The following is a 24717-nucleotide window of genomic DNA, read 5'->3' as shown; positions in this document are numbered from 1 at the left end:
TAATGCTCATGGAATCATAAATCACCACAGTCTTGTACAAGCCACTATAAAGACAATTCAAAAGATAATCCATAAAAATAATCATCAAATATACATGATAAAAGAATCAAATATCTATAATAAGAATCATCAAATCACAAGGTAAGAATCATCAAAATCTCCATGAGCATCTGAAAAAACATCCATAAAAAATCATGACCACAACAGTTCTCTATTGGCAACTGAAAGCATCACTGATAATCATAAATATCCATTGGTTCTCAATAACCAAAATATATCACAATATCCATTGGTTCTCAATAAGCAACCATTAATATCTCAAAATCATACTAATCGAAGACTCCAAAATGGTTGAGTCAAACATGTCACAACATGACATCATCAAGAAATAAATCCACATTTCAGTCCCATCATGGCGACTAGAAAATAATCCAAGGATAACTAATCGATGACTCAAAAATGGTTAGCTCAAGTGTCTCATACAAAGACCTCTCAGCTTCACACATGAAGACTGATGAACAAATACAAACATTTCATAGAGCATACAATCACATTACCATGGTTGGGCTTATAAATATCGAGACCAAATAAGATCAACATGTCATCACATCTCATAACCCCCGAGCCTCTGGTAACAACCTAGGACTGGTCAACACTAGTCAACCCAAAAACCCGAAACAAGAAGCATATAGAATACATGATGCAAACACATATTTTGGTTTTGCTATATTACATAGTTGAATTAAGTGTAGAGCTTCAGTTTTCATTTCAAATATACTTCAAGTGTCTTAAGTTTCATCATTTGACTTACAAGTCAACCCAATTGTTCTCCGATAGCATTATCCTTCTATTATTAAGAATTACATTCTAAGAATAACTTAAGGATAAATATTCACTAAACTGATCATCATTGACCTTAATTAAATTTGTTCTCTATTTTAACCATGATCCATATTCTAATTGATTAACTTTCCTATAATGTTACTTCAACTTTTCACATGAATCAAGGATCATTATTCATCAAAATATAAAAAAGCCAATTATCAATCTTTGAGTAAGAAGATTATAACTTTATTAAAATGATCAATTAAATCAATCAATTAACATAGGTACACAATTCCATGACCTATTGACATTCTAATAGTTTTCAAGTAGAAACTTAATTAGGTATTACTAAAGTTTGATTCTTTTAATTTAATCGTTATCATCGTTGACAACCATATAATATCTAAAGTCATTATTCAAGTCATAAGACTTATCAACTTCGATATAAATAATTTACAACTTCGCTAGAAAGATCGATATTAGCATATAAATTAAAACTTAATTACATAAATTATTAATTAAATCTAATTAACTCTAATTAATTAATTTAATCAATAATTACATAACTTAATTATTAATATCATAGTTGTAATATCAACTTGATATCAATTTTTTAACAATCTCGCTAAAAGAATTATATCAAATAAATCTCTATTACATAACCTAACTATTAATTAAAATCCAATTAACACTAGTTAATTGATTTAATTAATAATTATACAACCATACCATCAACTCAATGATTATCAGTTGACTAACAATAGTTTGTACGTAAAAAGTCAACATCAATCCAATACACAAATATTAATATTTCAATAATACTTATAATAATAACAAATTAATTTGGAAATCTTATCCATAATGACCACATTTGTCATGATAATGATTTCAAGTTAAAACTCTATCGCATATAATTATGTTGACAACTCAATGAACATTTATTGATTAAAATCAATTATAATCCAAATACAAAAATTATTGTCTTTTACAAAACTTCAATCAATGAATGATCTCCACTAGATTATCTCTAATCAAATTTGTTGATAACTATTTAAACCATTATTTATTAATAGTTTGCTAGTCCTTACAAACATTAATAAATAATAAACTCCTCAAACTATAAATACTCGATCTATAGAATCCTTCCATAAACTCATTAGTTAATATTTGACTAACTCTTAACTCCATTAAAGTATTCAAATGTATTAACCAATAACATAATAATTCAGCCTTAATCCAATATCATTCAGAGTTTCTAAATTTAAATCAACATAATATAAATTATCATCTTACAATTATTTAATCAATATTAAAATCAACCATTAGACTCCATTTTCTAATTGTTCTAATAATATTTTGTCTATATAAATGTTGTTTGAAAAATATCCCTATCACAAACCAATAAGACTCATGAATAATCTCCAAATTTTTAACATTATCATCTTCATTAAACAACTCTAAAATTGTTTAATATATATTAAATAGTATTCAATATACATTATAAAAAGTCCACTATATAAACTATATTAAAATCTCTTTTCTCTTAATTTTTTCTCATTTAAAAAATCTATTTACTTAGATTGACTAATAATTAATCACACTTCTTCTACTATTTACTAATCTTAGTTAAATTTGATTTAATTAGATTAGATAATAAACCATATAAAACTAATGCATATTAATAAAATTTTAATAAAGAAAGATTACAATAATATCTTTAATTCATTCCATGCTTTGATATATTATTTTTGTGAAGTTTAAGCATAAAGAACTCTTTGTTATGAAAAATGGAGAAATATCTGTCATTGAATAAAACAGTCTCAGTACGATGGCCATAACTCTCTAATGAACCGTTAGATAGGGCTGAAATTTAAATATGTTAGAGAGGGCCAAATTGCGCCAATTCTAACTAAAGCGATCGAATAAATTTGATCCCGATAAAAAGTTATGAATGACTGAGTTCGGGTCTATCCAAAAGGCAGCGACAAGATAGTTTGTGATGAATTAAGAATTTCTTTTAAAAATAATTGTTCTCTAAATTTATCCAATAATTTCACTAATGGATTTGGCCATAAATCTTGAAACCATTTTCAAATATATTTCAATTTGATTCTAATTCGAACCCAAACCCGTTTAGATCTATTTTTTTTCTTAATTGGATCTAGGGTTTTTCTATTGTTTTCTTTGCAACCAAATAGAATATCTAGATACCAATTTTCAATTATAGATTCAATCACAAGAGTATTCAGACACATAGACATGATAAAGACAACAAGAGATATAGTGAAAAGAGAATATGTGATTATCACGAGTGCACCTGAACACTGATGCTAATTTTACCATGCCTCAGAAGTCCATAGAAAATCCCTTCCTTCCCCATCATTCGCAATTCCTCCAAGATCCAAGCCAATCAAATCCTCCAAGTGACTAGAAGAGCTAGAATGAGCATAGAAGCATGTAGAAAATATATGAGCATATGAACTTCTCCAATGCATGTATGCTTTGAAGCTTCCCTTTTAGCTTGTGGCTTGTAGCTTCCATTTAAGCTTTCCTTTAAGCTTGTCCAAACACACTAGGAGAGCCTCAATTTAAAGGCCTCTAAGATGCATGTAGAGTGTCTCTAGAAACAACTAGAAGATAAGCATAACAACCAAGCATGAGCCTTCTCCAACCTTCTAGATGAGTCTTAAGGTTGTAGACACCATGTGCTCAAAGAAAAATGCTAACTCTTAAGTATAGACAACTGATGCATTCTTAGAGTGCAAACTCCAGTGTTGTCTACACGACAACTCCCGAGAATTTGCCAACTCCTATATGAGCAAATATTAAAATAATACACATTAATTAATTTAATATTTACTTTTACTCTTTCTAATTTTATTTATTTATTTATTAAATCTCATGCACTAACTTGAATAATTTCACTTTTCAATCTTAATATATTTATATTTTAATCACATGAGATTTAGAATCTTTTATTAATTTAAAATATATTTTCCACTTTTAAATTTTATTTTTCAAAACTTAATTGCTAAAATATTTATTAGCTTTAATAATAATATTATTTAGTCATTTATTTAAAAATAAACTCCAAATATATTATTATTAAAATAAATATTGTCAAATTCCAAATTTAAACTTTTAACTTTTATTTTCAAATTTAATTATTTTATTTAATTAATTTTCTAATTAATTAAATAAAATAAATATTAAAATACTATATTAATTTTCCATTAAATTAAACCATTAATTAAATCTTTTAATTAGGCTTAATTAATAGAAAATACTCCAAAGACTCACCAAGGCAAAATATGAAAATCTATCATAGCCAAAATACATACAAAATCAAACCAAGGGTTTATATCATGAATTACGTTATACAACGTATTCGGAGGGTACTCAACTCAGATACTTGTCCTAATTTTCCAATTAGAACAAATGGCTTAAGGGGTTGGGATTTGGACTTGAGAATTTATCTCCCCTCTCTTATCATTGAGATAATGTGATAGGGTACGCTCATCCTGGCAATTTAGGGAAGTCGATACCTGGTACCTGCAACCTGCATAAAAACCACACATGTACAAGCACAATATATACTAAACTAAATAGGCAATGGTAGGAATTGGTGCATCGTGTAGATCTTGACTAGCAGGTGACTACGACTTCCTTCCTTAACCACATCAGACACGTCATACAAAAGAAAACATGCAAAGCAAACACGTACACCATACACATGCAAGTATGGGGTTAATATCTATAATAAAACATATATGATAATAAATAACTGAAAGCAATGTAATAATCATCATCAATAATTGTGAACACTAAAAATAATCATCATACATACATGAAATGCAAAATCTAAGTAATCTCATCACATAATAAACTGAATCCATAGCACAATATCTGATAATCTCAAAAGAAACTTGCTAACCAATAACATAAAACTAGCTCCAAAAGAGTTCAGCGACGATAACAAAATGTTAACTAGGGGCAGGCTCTACACTACAAAACTTTTCATAGTCAAATTAAAACTTGGTATAAATCTTAGCTCTTGTATGGAAGAAACTCTAATAGAATAGATGGGAAGCAGTGTTCTTAGTACTTTACTCAATATAGTATCATCATCTATCTTACCAATAGCTCCTCTTATAACATTAAAAACATATTTTATTTGAGAGTAATATTGAACAACATTCTCACCTTCTTCAATTCTCATATCATTGAACTTACCTCTAAGAATTTTAGATTTGGCTCTCAGAACATTTGTGTCTCCTCAATAAATGGTGTGAAGAGAATCTCAGATCTTCTTTGTACTATCACAACCCTTGATATCATTGAACTCTGAATAACTTAGGGAAGAGGCAATCTTCAACATTGCCTAGTTGTGTTCTTTCTTCTTTTTTAGATCTTTAGCATTTAGGGCTCAAGTAGGATTCACATGCTTAGTGATAATGGTAGATTGTGCATGATCTCCAAGACCTCCTAGGTGTATCTTTGTTAGAATTTTCCATGCAAGGAAGTTTTCCTTGTTAAGCTTGGGTACTTCTCTCTTTCACATCTTGATCTTTTGTTTCTAGTACCTTCAAACTTGCCCTCTTAAGTAGATGGCTCTGATACCAATTGTTAGAATTCTTTAGAATAACTAAGAGGAGGGTGAATAATTTATCCAAGGTCTAGATGCAAAAATAAAACTTTTTACATCTTAGTGAACCCATATCATAAAAACTTAATATGCATGCATCCATTAGATCATACAATTTTTTAACTTTTGGGTTATTATCCTACATCAAAACATCTTTGTAGAAATGTAAACATGAAACATAATAGATTCAATAGCACATTTAACACATAGATTTTACATGGACACTCAATTTTAAAAAAATCACTAGTAGCATGCTACTAATTCTCACTATTTTGAAGTGATGCCCTATGAAAGGCTGACCCTATTAAATGTTACAACACACACTATTAAATGTGACTTGGTTAGAGGATTTTAATCACCATATTAGGAGTGAGCCTTGTTAGAGGACTTTATATCATTTACTTGGAATGTCACCTAGTTAAAGGATTTACAAATGACTATTGGATTAACCTTAATCCAAAGGATTTACCCTAGATTGATACAATGATTAGAAAGTAATAGTAAGACTTGATTTGATAACAATTTACAACTCACTTGTAGATTATATATCTATGTTTTAGTCCTCCATTTTCTTGACTCTCATACACTTCAGCTCTAATAGTTTGTTCACCCTTCAAGCACTCATACTCTTAACCCTTCTTGTTTTTCTTGCCAATAACAATCTCTTATGTTCGACCACTGAACGAAGCAATACCCTAGACTCCTTGTCTTCCCTAGGTTCTCATGTATGACAACCTTTTCTTTTGACTATCTCTCTCTATAAATGGATATTTAAGATCTTTTGTTGTTCAACCTCAATTATCCATTTTAGGGCTAGGTAGGATTGGGTAGGATTCAATGAATTTACCCACTTTTCTCTTTGGTTCTTCTAGAAATTTCTCCATCAATCCTCTTTGAATTCACCTCAAAATTGTTTACCTTTGATTCTATGCCACCAACTCATCATAGTTATCTTTCACACACTTCACACAATTCAAGAGAAAAAATAGTTAACTCAAATTTGTCAAATCTATGATTTAACATGAATACTAGCACTCAGTATTAATAAGATGTTACTTGGCTTCCATACTGTTCTTCCACTCATCATCCACTAGATAACTCAGCAAACACACAAGTTTATTGGTGCTTGGCATTAACTAAACTGTACTCGACTTACACTAAGTTCACTTGGCATACACTAAAACTTCACTTTACTCAACCAACTAATTTTCTACTTAGCTTGCACTAACATTTCTTGGCACCTACTATCCACTTGGTCAAGCTTGGCAGAGTCAATTCTTCTTACTTTCTCTTCTAGACTTAATTAGTCTATCAATCATTTGCAGTCTTATGTAGATAATTAATACACTATGTCATCACTGTCTTAATTTATCTTTGTACTCATTTTACATACTATAACTCAACCCTTCCTCTAGGTGTTCTTATTATCACTTTTTTAATCAAAACCTCCTCATTAATCAAACAAATGATGGTACTCAAATCAACTAAGCAGTTGCCTTACTAGCAAGTATTAGGTTTGACGTTAGTGACTAAACAATGATTGAAACATTGCAATCTCATGAGTATATCAATTTGTTTTCAACAACTTAGGCACAAAGATAGATACAACCAATCCCATTGTTAAGATTATAAAAGCGTGATTACAGAAATTGTCTTAACTTGAAATATGAAAATTTATGAATCCTAGGTAATTTTTTCAAAATAACAAAAATTGGAAGTATATCATTTGGGATATCTAGACCTCTTTCTAGGAATGAAAATACATCTAAGACATCCCTAGCCATCCATAGGATAGAAAAATTTCTCATACATGTTTCTTGATGTATCAAGTCTTTTCAAGATATTTATGAGATAAGGAAAAAATTTAGATAGTCAAGGAACATTCCCTATCATCCAACCATCTTATAAACACCACTAGGGACAAAGATGTTAGTTTCAAGTACAAGAGAGAATCCTTTTAGAAAATGATCTATAAAATATTCTAGATGCTTCTCAAGAAACTATGGGGATCAAACCTTGGTCTTTGTTACTAAAATATATTTTTTGGGCTTCTCCTATGTGTAAATGAACATAGAAGATAACTAGAATCTTTCTATTGTACTAAATGAGAAATAAATAATATTCTAAACTACTTCAAAATAAACATAACTCAAACTAAGGAAATCTAGTATACACAAGAAAGTGTAGGAGCCAAGACATGAAAAGTAATAAATAAACTAGGTTAGACATAAAATCTACAAAATGAAAGGAATCCTCCTAGTATTTGAGTGATCTAATGTCAAAACTAAACTTGATTGAGAAATTGGCACATCATGACTTTCAGCTTGAATTAAGAACTTTGATATTTTTGAAACAACTATTTGAAGTGGGTGTATTTATAAATAATATTCTAAACTACTTCAAAAAAAACATTACTCAAACTAAGGAAATCTAGTATACACAAGAAGTGTAGGAGCCAAGACATGAAAAGTAATAAATAAACTAGGTTAGACATAAAATCTACAAAATGAAAGGAATCCACCTAGTATTTGAGTGATCTAATGTCAAAACTAAACTTGATTGAGAAATCAGCACATCATGACTTTCAGCTTGAATTAAGAACTCTGATATTTTTGAAACAGCTGTTTGAAGTGGGTGTATTTATTTATATAGGTAAAAAAAACCTCTATTTTAAATACCTTCAAGGAGCTAGTGGCTTTGTTCTTAAGATTTTAAAAAATCTCTAGAATTGTTCATCTTAAATCTCTAATGCCTAACTTGCTCACAAAATTTCAATTCCTATCACCATATATAAGAAAGCCTGAGTTTATTGTAGGGACACAAGAAGAAAAGGTGTAAAGGAGAGTGCCTCATTAACTGCCCTATTTGGCTTAGAATCCAATATATCTAGATATCTAATTTAATGAGTATAATTTAGTGGCTTACACTATAGAAAAAATAAGTTGGTAATAGGTATAGGCCACATAAATATATTCTAGATTAAGTGGGCAATGTCTTTTCCTTCTGTAGTATACTTTGTAGGGCGAATTCCACAAATCACTATTATTGAATTTGATATATGGACAAAATCACCATAATTTTACATCACATAGTGGGAATTCTTGATATCAACAAAGGAAAAAGGTCACAAGGAAAAAAAATTCCATCATCACTTTTGGGATAACATAAAAAAAACATTATTTGATTTATCATTGTGATTATATATAGTCAATCTTTTGAAAAATTAAGTACCAATATAGAGAGCTTGAAGTTCTTCTGATGTTAGATATGAGATATATTTTTTGGGAGAAAAAATTACATTTGATATTGTAGAAAGATTTCTTATATAATGGCAAGAAAACACAATGTTTTTTTCCTTTTAAGGAGACCATAGTATAGTTGACTTTATTTGACAGAGAGAGTTACAAAGTGTATATATAATTTGCATCCTACATTAGAATCAGGATGGGAAATTTGGAAATAGGCTTGGGATCTATGTAAATCTCAATAGCTACAAATGTAAGTTTAAGCACTGTTAGTAAGAAGATTAGATGAATTGCAGTTGCTTTTGTTAGATTGACAAAAAATGTTGTAGAGGATAATGAATCAAATCTAATGTAGAAAGTTGTTGAGAGGGCCAATATCCTCTTTCAATTTGATACCAAAAATGTTAATGCTAATAGTTTGGTAGCAAAAAAGACCCAAATTCCAAAGGAAGTAGATGTTATAAAGTTAAAACCAATGGAAAGAAAAATATTTATTGAGAGAGTCCTCCAAGTGACCGAAGAAGATAATGAAGAGTTCCCAAAAAATCTTAGAGCTTGCATTGATAAGTATGTATCTAGATTATGGATTCCTTAACATCAAATCCAGTAGATTATTCATTACACCATCAAGTTTCTTTATGCTTATTATTTTCATTTTCCTACTATAGAGATTTATTAAAATATAAGGGCCTGTTTGACCATAGGCATAGGAATGGAGAATAGGCATGTAATATTGGGAATAGGAATGGCTATTCCAATAACAACTATTTTTTGGAATGGATATAAGCTCATTTTAGAGGCAAAATGGGAATCTAAGAATCATATCCCAAATTTTTCTATTCCTATTCCATCAACCAAACAGAAAATAAAAATCGTATTCCAATTTTTCTATTCCTATTCCATCAACCAAATGGGCCCTAAATGGCATCTAGCCAAGAAAAATTGTAAGTTGAAATAAAACCAACTTTGTACTTTTCAAGATAGCTTTAAGATAGTTTTAGTCTTTGCATTTTTTCTATTATGTGTTATAAGTATATTGTAGACTATTGCATGTACTTGGAGGCTACTACATGCTAATGTTTCAATATTTGTATGAAATATTTCTCATTCCTTATGAAGTAGAACAACTTATGTTTCTAATTAGTTATGTTTGTGCCCTCATATTCCTTCACAAATCAGGAGCTGGATGAGTTGGAATCATGACACATTTGTTGTTGATGATTTGGCATCAAAATATGCCATTTTATTGTGTAGTGCCATTGATTACCATTTTTGGCATCATAATATTCTAGTTATTTTTTTCTTCAATGAAACCATCAATTTTACTCCTTCGTTAGTTCATTTCTTCTTCACTAGCTTGAATGTTTTGTATGTGTTTCTTCATTTATATGTGAGACCATTCAATTATCTAATGGATATCATTTTAAAGTTTGTGGTTTTTCTCTTATGCTCATTAGTGATAACTAGAAACATGGTATTCATTCTTTAATGTTGGGTGTTATAGTGATGTATGTCAAGAGTACGCAATTTTGAACTTAGAGAGAACATTGTATCATGCCTATTCTTTGCTTTATGTATGAGCAACTATATCATGCTATTTATATGTTTTTTGTATGAGAAGAAGAGTCATATTTTGAGAGTTTTATAGTTGTTTTTATCATGACTTCTTAGTGGTGATGCATTGTTGACTATTTCGATATAGATCATTGAGTGATCATTCAATGTTGAAGACACCATTATGAACATATATTTTATATTTCTATTATTATTTTAGAAAAACTAAATATCTAATGTATATTTCTATGGTCTAGATTGTTTCCCTTAGTGACAAGAGTTTTCTAGGATAACTTCATGTGATATCTATTATGTCTATTGTTATGGGGAAGAATATATAAAAATTTCATGGTGCCATATGAAAGAATGTCATAAAAAACTATCAAATGCAAGAAATTATTATTTATTTCATGTGATTGAAAAAGAGAAGCAAGAATGTAAGAGTTTCTATCTTCAAAGATCAATTATTTATACATGTATTCATTGTGTATGTCGGGTCAAAGCATTGAAAAAAATCAAAATTGTTATGATGACATAAAGAAACTATGCAGATTTCTTGGCATCCATGTAGTAGTTGATAGGCTTCTAGGCCATCCTAGACATGTTAAGGCATTTCATTCAACAAAAGGGTTACTTCTACAGATTCAACAACTTTTGCAAGGCATCTCTTAAGTAGTTCTACTATGTTGGTGGTAGTGGGGGACATTTCATTCCTTCCTCATTTCCAACACTATACGGTCTTAGGAAAGATGCTTTAAAGTGGAATAGGTATAAATTTTAATTTATACTCAAATATTAAGTGAAATAAGTAACGTCTCTTTGATTATCATGCTTTTTCATCTAGCATTGGTGAACACTTGTTTTCACCTATATAGAGGTTTTAGTTTTCCCACTCTCATCTACATTATTAAAAATCATGAAGTAGGTGAAGAGATTAGCTATCATGGTATGCTCCATGTGAGAATTCTTATGTATCATGTTTTAAGGAAAGGGGTTTTGTTATAAAAGTGTGTTTTAGGACATTATTAGTAGGCTAAAAAAGGTTCACACAATGCACTCTAGAAAATTCATTACAATTGTATGGATAGTGGAAATCTAATAGCTTTGATTGTCAAAATTGTCTTTGCAAATTAGGGTTGTTAGACTTAATGTATCATGATAGGCAGTAATTGTATAGAATGGTGCCTTGGGTTATCATGCTTGTGATTCTAAATTAGTAGTCTTATTAGTTTTTATTGATCAAAGGATTGTGTTAGCTATTATTGGTCTTCATATTCATGTTATAATGTAAGAAACTTATGCTATGGTGTTATCATCACTTATTATGCTATAAGATATATTTACCTTCACTCCTTAGGCTGCATGAAATATGTGTATTGTTGATAGATTCTTATACTAGTTATTGTGTGACCTTTTTTTCTAAATTATTCATATTAAATGGGAAGTAGTTCTTTGTTGATTTAGTGAATGAATATGCTTCTATATGTTACATCATTATGGCCATTTCTCTTCACTATTCAAAATAATAATTTTATAGATACTAGAATTTCTATATGTGCTATGCTAGGAGAAGCCATGTATTATATGTAATTTGCATTTCTCATCAGAGGATTATGTTCTTGACTTATGGTTACTTCATCTTTCATTAACAATAAATATCGCATCATAACTAAGCTCACTAAATATTTGGAGAAATAGGTAAAATAAATCTAATTTGTGAGGTGACATGGGAAATGTATTTGTGATCATGCAAAGACTCATTATAATTCCTTTGACTTAAATATATTGCTCTTACCTTCCTATTAATTTACAACATCTGTGGGAAATTTTGTTTCTTTCTAGTTAAATTTTATCTTTTTATAAAGATTAAGGGTTTGAAAAGTTAATTTCACTAGTCGTTTAGGTCATAAAAATCATATTGTGATAGATTTGTACTATTACTTTAAAGTATCGTCTTAGAAGTAAAGGTTATAGAAGGTTTTAGAACTACAATTGATGATATATTGATGAATGGTTAACTTCATGAAGGTGATCAGGTTATGGTCTATGGAATGCATGTGAGAGAGTCTAATAAATACTTGCCATGTTAAAAGTTGGCATTAGCATAAATATTTGAGCTTGAGAGGTTATTAGGGTATGATTGTGACTATCATCTGTGCATTATTGACTCAAGATCTAATGGCATCCAACTTTGAGGAAAGGTGAGTGACAAAGCATTGTATTTAGCATTTAGAAGGTTTTAGGATTGCAATTTTCTTTGGAAGCTTATTCTATGGAGCTTTGTTAAGAAAGCCTAGCAATTTTATTCTCATGTTATGTTCTCGAATGAAATCCATGCTCTAGAATTTCTTTAATATTGCTTGTGCAAAATAATTCCATGTAAAATAACATTTTTGACTTTTCTTTATAATCAACATCTCTATTGTTAAATTTAGAACCATAAGTATATAAATGTAATTATTAAAACAAGAATGCAGCAAAAGAAGAAAATATGTTGGTTTTTTAGAGCTCGGGTAAACCCCATCTACATAGTGGAAACAACATAGCCCACATAAAGATAAATCTTTATTCGGACTAAATGTCAATTAAAAAAATTTTGTTTTAGACTCAAGCACCTTTTAAATCCTCAATCAATGAACAATTTAATTCTTATATCTTATTGGTAAACAGATTTGTCTTCACACAATAAACCACTTGGTTTATCTCTTCAAATGAAAAATCAACCCGAAGATAAAACATAACCAATAGTTGGGTCACATTGCAATGAGATTATGCAAGCACCCTCTAAATTTTACGAGGTAAAAATCCTCGATTTTAGATATACAAGGAATGAGTTTAACATATGCTTTTAACCTAATAGAAAAGGCTACCCTCACTATGCTTGGATAGAGGGAAAATAACTATTACCTGCTTCATATAAACACTTCACAGTCAAAGTAAAGACACCCAATCATTTACTTTGTTATGAACTAAGAATGTGAAAGAAATCACAAATCTAGATTAAAGATACACTTGCAACTCCCAAAAGAAATCAATGCATAAGGAAATAAAGATCTTAAAATACTCCATGATTCACACCATAACCATGAAATGAAGAATTAAAACATAGTATCAATACCCTTCAAGATATCATTTCAATCAAAAAATAGACATATCTTATAATATCATGTACAATTTCATCATTCAGAGAAACCACAAGAAACAAAAACTATTTTTTTGTCTTTCCATTTCTTTCCTTTCCTAACATACAATCTAGTAAAGTTGGAAAATGGAAAATGACTCCCCCTATTATACAACATCTCTATCTATAGAAAAGTGGAACCCCTACTCTCAAAAGCTTTGGGTAATAAATAAATTTATAGGAATTCGATTCAGTTCTATAACTAAATATTGAGAGAAACTAATTTTCATCCTTCATATTTGTAATATCTCACAGCTGTAATTTACATTTCTTTAAAATTTATCTTAGCCTCTTTGAATAATTTATTTTTTTCTAAAAATATTAGGATTTGGTAGAAAAGGTAACTAACAAGTGTTTTCATATGATAATAGTTATGACACTAGAGATCCTATAAAGAATCAGTCTCTTCTATCATCATTGGTTTCATTCTTTTGCATAGACTTGACCTTCCAACTTGTTGATGCTCTATAATTAAAATTTAAGACAAAAAAATTTATTACTGTCTCTCCCTTTCCATCATGCCTATATTTGATGCCTTACCATTTGTGACTTGGTTCATTCTATTTTTACTAAGTGTTGAGCTATTTCATCTAGACTTGTAGAGAGTACAAGCTTATTCTTGATTGCTAAATTGGCATCATGCCTATCATGTTTTATACTTGGTGAATAATATTAGCTTACTTCTTCTTTTTTACTTGATTTTAATAAGTGTTGACACTCATATAGCATAGCATTCATGGTGATCTTGATTGATTGACAATGGTATCCCTACATGCTCATATATTGGTGGCTTTCAACTTTCATAATAATTTAGAAAGAGAAAATTCAATATTGACATACTTGCCCATGTTACTCCTTTGGTATGGAAATCATAGCCAATTAGATTGTATTCTACTGAGCCTTCCAAAATCATTTTTTCAAACACTTATTGCTGACCTCAATCTTCATCTACCAAGCTTCGATAAATATTAGAAATTGTGATTGTATCATGAACCAATAACCCTAAATTATCTGTGACTTATGACTATCATATGAATTTTAAGCATGGATGCCTTAGGATCTTACATTGAGATGCTTGATTCAATAGTGGAATATTGAGTCAAATTATCATGATTCATGGCATAGAGAAACTCCATACCATGAAATATGTGTTGGAATTTTGCATACACAGTATTTTATAAGAAAAATCTCATTCATTTTCTTCATAAATCTTAGCAATTTGATACTCTTTGGTTTATGTATCTTGGCTATGAAAAGTGGATCATCTCTTGCATGATATATGTTCACCATGGGAACTAGTTATGACCTATTTTGGAAAACCTCAATGTCCAACTTGGCTACACTTTAATAATTAATCAAATTGTATGTGAATTATATGCATTATAAAGAATAGTTGGTGAATCTATCCATATGGTTGAGCCTTGGTATGAGTCATCTTTCAATAAGAATTTAGATATTTAGGGACTTTCATCATAGGACTTACCTACCTTCTTCTCCACTTCACACATGGAACTCCATGATAGGTTGTAAAAGTGACAACTCCTATTTTTACTTAGGATGAGTTCACAAAGTGCAGGGGAACAATATGAACAGTTTGATCTTGCTCCTTTCCCTATGACACCTACCACAACAGTCAATCATGTATAAGGCTAGTGTTTTGTCAAGCTCACAAAAATCTTCACAAATACTTGTTCCATCATAATTTGGAAGGGCTCTGCATCTGATTTGAGGGTTCTTAAAATTCTGAATACAACCATCACAATTATGGGATCATAGACATATTTTAGATATCTTTGCAAGCTTGACCACACCATAACTATTTAGATGGTTTGAGTTATCTCATAACGGAATTGGTTGTTGAAATAATTTGAAGGTAGGTGAGTATACTCAAGATCTTTGTCATGCACATCACCATTGAGGAGAGACTTTTAATCCTCTTTACAAAGTAATTTCAAGTTTGTCTCTTTACAATCGCATAGACCTTCATGATTGTAAAGAATATAATGAGAGTGAGATAATTGAAAGATAGCCTATCACCTTTATTTTAAAAAATTCCTCCATCTTTCTAATTAGAAGGGGATACTATAATAATGATTCCGCATTTAATATGCATATGAAATTTGAGATCTTAATCAATGATGGAGTCAATATAGACCTAAATCCTTGAAACACTAAAATGCATGAATCTGAATCTTTGAATTGAACCTCTAAACTTTTGAACTACTTCAAATGGTACAAAGTGGTTTGGAACAACTTCATACTAGTTCAAGATTGTTATAAAAATGGTGAGTTAACCTAACATTTTTTCTAAACCTGAATCTCCCAAAATATAACTTTACAAAGTACTTTTCAAGATGGATCAGGGGAGACTCAAAGAAAACCAAGGAAAGGCCATTAGGAAGACTAGATTTTCAAGTTCAAAATTGGGTTCAAAACACCAACTAACATTGGCTCTGACTAGGGAGTATGTGTATGAAAGGCGCATAAAGAATCCAACATTTTTGGTCAATAGAGCAGTGCCTAGTCCATTGGGTAGTAGAGTCAAAGTGCATAAAAGAAAGAGGGGCCTCTTGTAGGAAGAGCAAGCAAACTACCAAAACACAACATAGAAATAAAAACAAGCTACTCCAATTACCTAAACTAAACAAAAAGCAACAACAAACTAAAGCAAGAAAAGTTTAACTATGCAACACAAAAACTTGCAAAGCAAGAGCATATTCATAAACATATACAAAGGAGGAAGATCCTACCAAGGTACTAGAAACATGGATTACTCATGTGAATCCATTAAAGGGTTGAGAAAAATAAGATCCTTTCCAAATCAACCAGTTGTATTTGAAAGCAAGATCATCATAACTATTGGTAATATAAGAAGAGTAATTGAGGGGTAGTATAAAATTTAAATTGATAAAACTGATTACTATTGATACTCAGTAAACACAGAAAAGAATTGTTGTAACTTGGTAAATGTAGGCTGTGAATTACTTTAGTGAATCTTAAAATGTTATCAGCAATTACTTGAAAGCATGAAAGAAACAACATTAACACATGAGACTCTAGGATTTAATGTGGAAACCCAATTTTGGAAAAACCACCAATGTAACTAGTTACTATTTTTCACTCTTTTGAAGTGAACCCTATTAGGAGCCAACCCTGTTAAAGGTTACAAAAGAAACTATTAGGTGTGACCCCCTTAAATGATTTAATCACATTGTTAGGAGTGTCCTTGCAAAAGGTCTTAAAACAATTCAATGGAATTGTCACATTGTTAGAGGATTTACAAATGGATGTTAAACCAACTTGTTAAGATATTTTAGTTCACTACTAAAATGGTTACAAAGTAACAATGAAATGACCTAATTTTGATGCAATTGAATTACTAATTAAAAATATTTTCTTTGGTTCATACTTGACCTTTCTCGATTGAATAATATTTTTCTACTCCACAAGGATATCTTCTTATCCTTCAAATTCACTTCCACTTCTTATCTTTTTCAACTCATTCAACTTGCATCTCACACACACTTTGAAATCACAACTTGACCTTTTACTTATACCTTTTAGACTATCAAGTCAATTCAAATACAAATTAGAATAAACAATATTCATCACCTCAATCAGCTAGAATCAATAGGTAAAATAATTAATCTTTACATGCAAAAATAAGAAAATCCTTTGGTAGCCAACCCAGCTCAGTAAAAACTAATTCTAAAGCAATTTCTTGTGTTAACCAACAGAAGCTCAGTTAACATTGCAAACTTACAAAATTCTTTTGGTAACCAAGTGAACTTGGTTAACACTAACTCTATTAAACTTTCCCTTTGTTAACCAAGTGAGCTTAGTTAACACTCTTTTCTACTTAACTTCCTTAGACACACAAGTTAGCTCAGTAAAAATTGTCTTTTGCATAGAGTAAACTTGGGAGTGCTCGATAGACTAGGAAAACTATCTTCACTAAACAAGTGAGCTCAGCATGGATTGATTGTCAATTGATATGACATTTTTGTAACATCAAAGACAACACACAATTAATCAATAATCAATTGTATCCAACAATCTCCCTCTTTGGCATTGATGGCAACACAACGTGTCATAGCACAATGAAATTTTGAGAACAAGACTCCCTCTGTCAAAAAATTTCTCCCTCTTTGATTGATGCATAGAAAATTTCCATTATAGTATTCTCCCTTTGTGAATGAACATCTTTACTTCTCCCTATGTAAAATTTTAGAAAGATATGACAATAAACTTCTCCCTCTTTGACAACACATGCCAAAGACAATCTTAAATAGTATCAATGTACCTTGAGTATAGATTCATTTGCAATATGTCCTTGCTAGTACTGCATCAACTGATTGATCTACAACTAAGTTCCTATTGATGCATCACTAAACTTTATTTAGTGAACTTCTGATAGGGGAATGACCCCTAGGTTACCTCTTAGGTACAAAAATACATCCTTAGGTAATGGCTTGGTGAATATATTTACAATTTATTCTTTTGTATGCACATATTCCAATCTAATTTCTTTATCCTATAATAATTCTCTTACAAAGTGATATTTTATAGCAATGTGCTTTGTTTTGGAATACATCACTAGATTCTTTGATATGTTGATTGCACTAGTGTTATCACAATACACCACTATTGGCTCTTTGATTTCAACCTTCATTCCTTCCAACAACTATTTAAACCAAACAATGTTAGAGAAATTCATTACTACTGCTACATATTCTACTTCTACTATGGATTGAGATGTGCAATTGTGGTTCTTTCTTGTCCAAGATGCCAACCTTTTACTAAGAAAGAATGCTCTACAAATGATGCTCTTTCTGTCATCAAGATTTCCTACCTAATTAGTGTTAGTGAATACTTCTAGGTCAAGGTTGCTTTCAAGTGTGTATCATAAGCCATAGTCTTTAGTTCCTTTCATATATCTCAAGATTCTTTTTATTTCCATCATGTGGTTTTCTCTGGGTTTAGCTAAGAATCTTGCTACTATCCCAACTTCTAAGGCAATATCAGGCCTTGTATGTACCACATACTATAATTCTATGTACCACATAATGTAATTTTTGAATCATTGATTTGTATAAGGTCTAATCTACTTCTTTGGTAAGCTTAAGTCTAATACACATGGGGGTTCCAACTAGTTTTGAATCCTCCATTCCAAATTTCTTGAGTATCTCTTTGATGTACTTAGATTGAGTGATATAGATACCATATCTGTTCTACTATATCTATAATCCAACAAAGAATTTTATTTTTCCAAACATGGAAATTTCAAAGTCTTTATTAATTTGTTCTAAAAATACTTTGCATAAGTCATCATTTTTAGTTAATAGAGTATCATCCACAAATATTTCTACCAACACAATCTTCTTATCTGTTCCTTCCTTGATATATAGGCTATTGTTATCATTTGTTCTTTGAAAACCAATATGTATCAAGTAGTTATGTAGTCTTTCATACTAGGCTCTAGGAGATTTTTTGAGACCATATAGGGCTTTTTGTAATTTGCAAACCATGTCCTTTTTGTCTAGATCAACAAAACCTTATAGTTGTTCAATGTAGACTTCCTCATTGAGAATTCCATTAAAGAATGTAGATTTAACATCCATCTGATATACTTTGAATACTTTATGAGCTGCTTAAGCAAGTAGAGTCCTAACACCTTCTAATATTGCAATATGGAAAAAATTTCACTATAATCAATACCTTCTTCTTTAGAATAACCTTTACATACCAACCTTGCATTATTTCTTGATACTTTTCCATCTTCATTTACCTTATTTCTGAATACCCATTTTGTACCAATCACTTTTTTATCTATGGGCCTCGGTACAAAAGTCCAAGTTTTATTTGTTTCTATTTATTCTATTTCTTCATTCATAACCTCAATCTAGCTTTCATTTTCCAATGTATTTTTAACACTTCTAGGTTCAAATTCAGCAAGTAAACATGTGCCTTTTAGTTTTCTTCTTGTCATTGTTCTATCAAATTTGTCTCCAATTATTTGATCAGGTGCATGATGCCTTCTAACATATTTAGCCAATACAAGTTCTTTAACTTTTGAATGAACTGCACTATCTTCATTTTGAATTTCAAATTTTGGCTCAAGTCCTTCTATCTATGGCTTGGGTTCTTCAAACTTGGTATGCACTAACTTGATAACTTCTAAATGTAACTTAGGTCCCTGTGACTTGGTTTGGACTTCCTACAACTCAGTAATTGATGGAGGTTTGGAGAACTTGGGAGATGAAGTCTCATTTTTGTCAAATGTGTTTGGAAATGTATCAGGTTCATAGTAGACAAATCTTTTGTAGTCTTATGGTTCCTTTTTGCTTTCCTCTTCAGTCTTTTCTACAAACTCATAAATTCTCACACATGCACTTTCTATGGTTTTCTGCGTAAACAAATTGAGACATTTGTATACTTTACTTCTTTAGGAATATCCTAGAAATATAACTTCATCACCTTTTACATCAAATTTTCCTTTTCTAGATTCTTTCAAGATATAACATTTGCTACCAAATACTTTCAAGTAACTTACACTAAGTTTGTAGCCATACCATAGTTCATAGTGGGTTTTGTTTGAGTCCTTTAATTGAACTCAGTTCAAAGTATGAACTGTAGTACTGATAGCTTCCTTCCAATATTTGATAGCAACAATCTTTTCAATCATTATGTCCTCGCACAATCTACAATTGATCTATTTCTTCTTTCAACTATTCCATTATGCTCAGGAGTACTAGGGGCTAATACTTATCTTTTGATTCCTCTTTTAATGTAGAAATTGTTGAATTCATTTTAGATGAATTCACCACCTCTATCTAATCTTAAGAATTTCAATCTTTTTCCAATTTCCTTTTCTACTCCAGCTAGATACCATTTGAATTTCTCAAAAACTTCTAATTTTTCTTTGAGATACATGACAATCATCATTCTAGAACAATCATCTACAAAAAGAATGAAAAAAATTTCTCCACTATAAGTTTCTATTCCAATGGGTCCACATAAATTAGTATGCACAATTTTTAGGACATCTTCTAACTAATAGTTTTTGCTCTTAAAACTAATCTTTTTCATTTTACCAATTTGGCAATTCTTGCATAATCCAACATTTCTTTTCTTCAAACTAGGAAGACCTCTTACTCTTTTGAGTTTGATAATTTTGACCATATTATCAAAGTTTATATGACATAGTCTTCTATGCCATAACCAACTTTCTTCTAATTCAGCAATGGAACATGAACAATCACCAAGATCAAGATAAAATAGGTTACCTTTTATTTTCCTACCTAATCCAATCAAATTTCCTTGGTTATCCAGTAGTCTTGCCTTTTCATTCATGAATTTTACCTTGAATCCAACATTGTTTAGCTATGCCACACTCAGTAAATTATGTTTTAGTCCTTCAACCCAATAGGCATTGTCACATACAACTTCATTGGTTAATGAGATTTAGCCTTTCCCTCTTATGCAACAAGGTTCATTATTCCCAAACCTTACACTTTATAAGTGTTCAAACTTAGTTTTGTCTCAAATCATATGGTGAGAACATCCATTATCTATGATCCATGTGACCTTTTTTCTAACACAAGAGCCATATTATCTCCTTGATCATTAGATTCATCTTTTACAACAATATACACTATTTCATCTTCACTATTATCAGAATCTTTTGCCATAAAACAAGTTTTCTTACCTTTTTCTTTGTAGGATTTTTGACCTTTCAATTCCTTCTTCCCTTTGTACTTGTGGCTTTTTTCTCTTCCTTGCTTTCTTATTTGGATATCTAGTAGCAACATGACCAATTTTTTCACAAGAAAACTAGATTAGAGAGATTTTACCTTTGTACTTTCTTTTGTTCTTGGAATATTTCTTTGCAAGTAGAGCTTCAACAATTTCAAGATCACTGTCTAGATTTTTTTTAGTTTCTTCCTCACTTTCTAATTGATTATCTTTTATTTTGATGTAGGAAAAGGATGAATAACTAGGGCCAAAGGCTCACCTAGCTATCCAAACCACCCTACATGAGTTAACACAATAGAAGCAAACAGAAGGAACAATAGCCGAAGGAGGAAGAAAAGATAAATACTTTTATTGATTCATCAAAACATCTTCATGCATGCCTAGCTATAAGGCCTTCTAGGTTACAATCAATCACAAATACATTCACATTCAAAGATCCAACTGCAAACTCACACTTTTAGTTCTTCTCTCTAGAATTCCTCTTCTCAATAACTTCTTCTTCAAAAAAATTTCCTAACTCTAAGACTAAACACTCTATATATACTTGCCAAAATGGCTTATAGATTATTCTAAAACTTTACATGAGAGAAAGGCCAACCCAACAATAGTCTGGACACATCCCAAGAAAATATCCTAACATAAGTGTCATGGTCAAAATTAATCTCACAAGTCAGCTTGTAGAAATCACATCCAAATTCTAACACTTGGCATAAATAGGAAAACTCGGCACATGGAGGGTCACTTGGCATACACTAGGTAACTTGGCACATGAAGAGTCACTCAGCATACACTAGGTAACTCAATATCCACTAAGTGCTATAGCAACTTGGTACCAACTGAGTGCTACAATAACTTGGAACCAACTGAGTGCTATAGTAACTTGGCACCATCTAAGTGCTATAGTAACTCAACACCAATTGAGTGCTATAGTAACTCAACACCAACTGAGTGCTACAATAACTCAACACCAATTGAGTGCTACAATAACTTGGCACCAAATTAGTGCTCTAGTAACTCGGCACTAACTAAGTGCTATGGTAACTTGACAGCAACTGACTGCTATAGTAACTTAGCACCAACTAAGTGCTATAGTAAATTGGCACCAACTTACAAAATGAACAAAAATGAGTAGGATAACAATGTAACCCAGAATGCTCCTGCATCAGACAACCAGGGTTGAAAGAAATGATTCTCCTGAGTCATTGAGATGTCACAATCTGAGTTGAATCTGATGGGGACACAACCCAACAACCAAAATAGACACAATAGAAAGGGGAAATTATATTAACTAAGAAAATAAGCTGGTACAAACAATGCAGAGAAAATAAACTCAAAACATGCCCTGCGGGCTTACAATAGCATAAATCTGGAGAATATTTCTCCTTTTAGCACCTCCTCTCAAGCTCCAATCCGAATTGCCTTTTACAATGCCAGAAATCTCCTTAAATAGACCCCGGAGGGTTAAGGACTAGGAGTACATTCTAGAAAGTGCTAGTAGGCATCCACCGACAAAATAGAAGGTTCCGGAAGCTGCATTAGAAGTCGGTGCAATTCTAGAAGAATCCAGAAACGGTAGCCGAACTTCCGGGAGGCATAACTTTTGAACCGTAACTCCGATTGACGAACCGTTTACATTTTCGGAAAGCTCTCGAAGCGCTCTATAGCCCTATGGACAAGCTTCGCTCGTACCCCATTTTTTGACCCTTTTTGAGGTCATTTAATGCCCCAAATCTGACTTTGAAGCATTCTTAGGGGGTCTCCAAAACCCGAAAAACTGCAATAACTTTCAAACCGTGGGGCCTTTTGACCTGATTCTTTTTCTGGAATGCTCTAAATCTCGATTACATTCATCTGGCCAAGTCACACCTTCTAGGTCACCAAAATGATGGTCAAATTGCATGCTCCTATTTTTTTGGGATTTTCAAATGCACTGATAGTTGAACTATGAGAGTTGGAACCTTTATTTGAGCCAAATGGGTATCCAAAAATGTAAAGACATAAAATAGAAACTAAGTCTAAGTACATTTTTTTTGGGTGACACAGGATTGCCCTTATACCTCTGGATGCTCCTGCATCAGACACCCAGGGTAGATTGAAAAGTGACCCTGTCACTTTATGGATGGTAGAGGAAATCCCAAATGGGAAACCTCAGCTACTGAAATCCAAGTTGAGTCTTCGATTGGTCGTCCTTTCCATTTGACCAAATACTCTTCATACTGCCTGTTTCTGGTACTCCTACCCACACGATGATCTAGAATGTCTTCTATCTTCTCCTTCTTAGAAGCAGGAATTGGACACGGCTCTAAAACCAGCTCCTCATCTGCACCATCATCATGATACTCTGTCAAATCTGCAATGTTGAAAATGGGAGAAATGTGAATACCATCTGGCAGCTCCACCTCATATGCATTTCCTGAGTTATGTTTCTTCAAAATTTTGCAGGGGCCAAATTTCTTCATTTTTAGCTTGTTGTAGGTACCAACTGGAAATCTTTCTTTTCATAAGTGCACCATGACAAGATCCCCTACTTGCAATTCCTTATGTCTTCTCCTTGCATCAACCCTAGCTTTATACTCTTGATTCATCTTGATAATGTGTGCTTGAACCTCCTCATGTAGACGCTTGATGTGTTCAGCAAATTCCTCAGCTTCAGCACTTGTTCTCTCCCCTTGTTCTATCTTCCTCAATTCTGGTGCAGTCCTTGGGCTATTTCCATATACAATTTGAAATGGTGATTTTCCAGTACTCCTATTTACAGAGTTATTATAAGCAAACTCTGCCTGTGGTAGAATCAAATCCCATCCCTTAGGCTTATCTCCAACTAAACATCTCAGCAAATTGCCCAGACTTCTATTTACCACTTATGTTTGGCCATCAGTCTGTGGGTGATGCGTGGAACTGAATTTCAAGTCTGTTCTCAACTTCTTCCACAATGTCCTCTAGAAATACCCCACAAATTTAGTATCTTGGTCAGAAACTATACTCCTTGGAAGACCATGTAGTCTTACCACCTCTTTGAAAAACAAGTCTGCAATATGGACAGCATCATGAGTTTTGTGGCATGGAATGAAATGTGCCATTTTGGAGAACATATCAACCACCACGAATACTGAGTCATTACCCCTTTGTGTCCTTGGCAATCCAAGAACAAAATCCATACTTATGTCCTCCCATGGCCTTGATGGAATAGGCAATGGCTGATATAGGCCAGTATTTTGACTAAACCCCTTGGCAACTTGACAAACCTGGCAACTCTGTACAAACTTCTTCACATCCTGTGTAATTTGAGGCCAAAAATAATGTTCTCTAAGAATGGCAATGGTCTTATCCCGACCAAAATGTCCTGCCATCCCTCCACTGTGTTTCTCCTTAATCAGATTTTCCCTCATGGAACTCCTTGGAATGCACAATTGACTACCTTTGAACAACATGCCATCCTGAATCAAATAGTCTAACCACTTGGTTCTATCTACAGCCACAGGTTCTTTACAAGCTTTCCATGCTTCAGCAAA

The sequence above is a fragment of the Cupressus sempervirens genome, chromosome 1, assembly GCF_028749045.1.
Source record: "Cupressus sempervirens isolate cs-2001-9-10 chromosome 1, ASM2874904v1, whole genome shotgun sequence".
Lineage (NCBI taxonomy): Eukaryota > Viridiplantae > Streptophyta > Pinopsida > Cupressales > Cupressaceae > Cupressus > Cupressus sempervirens.
The sequence above is the reverse complement of the archived record's forward strand: the minus strand, read 5'-3'. Positions refer to the sequence as shown.